This window comes from Tenrec ecaudatus, chromosome 1 (assembly GCF_050624435.1).
Source record: "Tenrec ecaudatus isolate mTenEca1 chromosome 1, mTenEca1.hap1, whole genome shotgun sequence".
NCBI classification, from domain to species: Eukaryota; Metazoa; Chordata; class Mammalia; order Afrosoricida; family Tenrecidae; genus Tenrec; species Tenrec ecaudatus.
In genome coordinates this window covers 153,812,523-153,815,211 of record NC_134530.1, presented here as the reverse complement: position 1 = coordinate 153,815,211, position 2,689 = coordinate 153,812,523, and the positions used below count along the sequence as shown (strand labels likewise).

The 2,689-nt window shown below is 47.5% G+C and overlaps 1 pseudogene; it reads left to right on the top strand.

The window, feature by feature from the left end:
- The first annotated feature begins 364 nt into the window (after positions 1 to 364).
- LOC142437254 (asparagine synthetase [glutamine-hydrolyzing] pseudogene) lies at positions 365 to 2,263 on the top strand (annotated as a pseudogene).
- Positions 2,264 to 2,689: the final 426 nt, after the last annotated feature.

Here is a 2,689-nt window from a genome sequence, read left to right as displayed (position 1 = left end):
CGGAGTTCTCAGTGAAATTTTACTCGGACAGCCCTTGCTCCCCTTGAAGAATGAGCACGCGTATTGTGATGGGGCAAAAAATCCTGGGTGCAATTTTCCCGATCTTTTCCTCACCCATGCAGCTTTCGACTTTCTTAAAATGTCTTCTGTCCCACGCCGCATCCCGCTGGCTCCGCAGGCAAAACAATCCAGGTTGACTCTCCAGACGGACAGCATCGGCAAGGACAGACAAGGCATCAGCAAGCTGCCTAACCTGCGGTGTGTGCTCTGCGCAACGCCTCCCTCTGAGCCAACAGAAGCGCGTGACTCCGCCCCACCACGTGCGGCGTCTGGGCCCTCTTTGGCGCGACGAGGGCTCTCTGTTCAGTGTCTGAGCGCCATGAAGATTGCACACACAGGTCCAGGTGCCTTTCGCTTTGAGGACATCAATGGACACACCAACTGCTGCTTTGGACTTCATCTTGGCGGTGGTTGATCCACTGTTTGGAATGCAGCCAATTCGACTGAAGACATTTCCGTACTTGTGGCTGTGTTACAATGGTGAAATCTACAACCATGAGAAGCTGCGTCAACATTCTGGATTTGAGTATCAGACCAAAGTGGACGGTGAGACCATCCTTCATCTTTATGACAAAGGCAGAATTGAGCAAACCGCCTCTCTGCTGGATGGGGTGTTCACGTTCATTTTACTGGATACTGCCAATAAGAAGTTGTTCCTGGGCAGAGATACCTATGGAGTCAGATCTTTGTTTAAAGCCATGACTGAAGATGGATTCTTGGCTGTGTGTTCAGAAGCTAAAGGCCTTGCTAACTTGAAGCATGCTGTGACGCTGAAGTGGAGCCTTTTCTTCCGGGACACTATGAAACCCTGGACCTAAAGCCCAATGGCAAAGTCGTGTCTGTGGAAATGGTCAAATTCCATCATTGTCGGGATGTGCCTCAGCACGCCATGTAGGACAATGTGGAGAAACTATTCCCAGGTTTTGAGATAGAGGCTGTCAAAAACAACATCCGGATCCTCTTCAACAATGCTGTGAAGAAGCGTTTGATGACGCACGGAAGGATGGGATGCCTTTTATCAGGAGGTTTGGATTCCAGCCTCGTCGCTGCCACCCTGACGAAGCAGCTTAAAGAGGCCCACGTTCAGTATCCCTTCCAGATGTTTGCGATTGGGATGGAGGACGGTCCTGATTTACAGGCTGCCAGAAAAGTAGCAAATCACATCGCAAGCGAGCACCATGAGGCCCTCTTTAATTCTGAGGAAGGAATTCAGGCCCTGGGTGAAGTCATATTTTCCTTGGAAACTTATGGCATCGCAACAGTTGGTGCTTCCGTAGGCATGTATTTGATTTCCAAATACATCTGGAAGCACACAGATAGCGTGGTGATCTCTGGAGAAGAAGGTGCAGAGGAACGTACACAAGGTTACATATGTTTTCACAAAGCTCCGTCTGCTGAGAAAGCTGGGGAAGAGAGTGAGAGGCTCCTGAAAGAACTCTACTTACTTGATGTTCTCCGTGCAGATCGAACTACTGCTGCCCATGGCCTTGAACTGAGAGTCCCATTCCTGGATCATCGGTTCACTTCCTACTACTTGTCTCTCCCACCCGAAATGAGGATTCCAAAGCATGGGATAGAGAAACATCTCCTGCGAGAGGCCTTTGAGGACACTAACCTGTTACCTAGGGAGATTCTTTGGTGACAGAAAGAAGCTTTCAGCAACGGGATCACCTTGGTGAAGAATTCGTGGTTTAAGATTTTACAGGACTTTGTTGAACATCAGGTTGATGGTACAATGGTGGTAACTGCCTCGGAGAAGATTCCCTTCCACACTCCGAAAACGAAAGGAGTTTACTGCTACCGCCAGATCTTTGAACACCACTACCCTGGTCGGGCTGACTGGCTGACCCATTACTGGCTGCCTAAGTGGGTCAATGCCACTCCGTCAGTCCGCTCGCCCATTACAAGTCAGCCGCCAAAGCTCAAGTGCTCTCTATGAAAAGGAGTCAATGGGAATATGCTGCTTGTTTGGTGTTGTACGGTACCGCAGCTGGGTCCTGGGAGCAAGGAGCCAACTACCCAAGTGTACTTGAGTTAAATAAAATAAAAGTCTTAAGTCTGAAACAGAAAAAAAAAGTCTTCCTAATAATATTTTTTATAAAACTTCTTCCTAATAGGTCTCCATGAGCATCCTGTGTCTTTGAGGAAATCTATCAGGATTACCACCTTGGAGATCCCAGACACAGTCGCCAGAACCTTCTGAGCTGACCTCTCTGACTTGCATGTACCTGGCCCAGCAGGTCCCCTTGGAAGCCGTGGTTTGGATTGGACTCACCACCACCACCACCACCACCACCCCGCCAACAAGGCTCCATGATGAGACTAACACACGTGCATTACTGAGAGTACTTGGCTGCAGCCATTCAGGGATCAAGGAGACGTGTTTAATCACATTTTGTTTGGTATAAATCCACGTAAATATGAATTGAAATCCTAGCAACAATACCATTTGACTTACTTGCCTATAATATTTATTCTTTTGTGTTCTTTTGTGTCTTGCAAAAGTTTTCAAAGATCATGCATTTTGTAATATGTCTCAAAACTTTATTACTTCGTATGGTTAAATAATATTCCATTTTATGTGTCTGCTACATTTATCCATTCATCTGTTGATGGGCATGCATGCTGG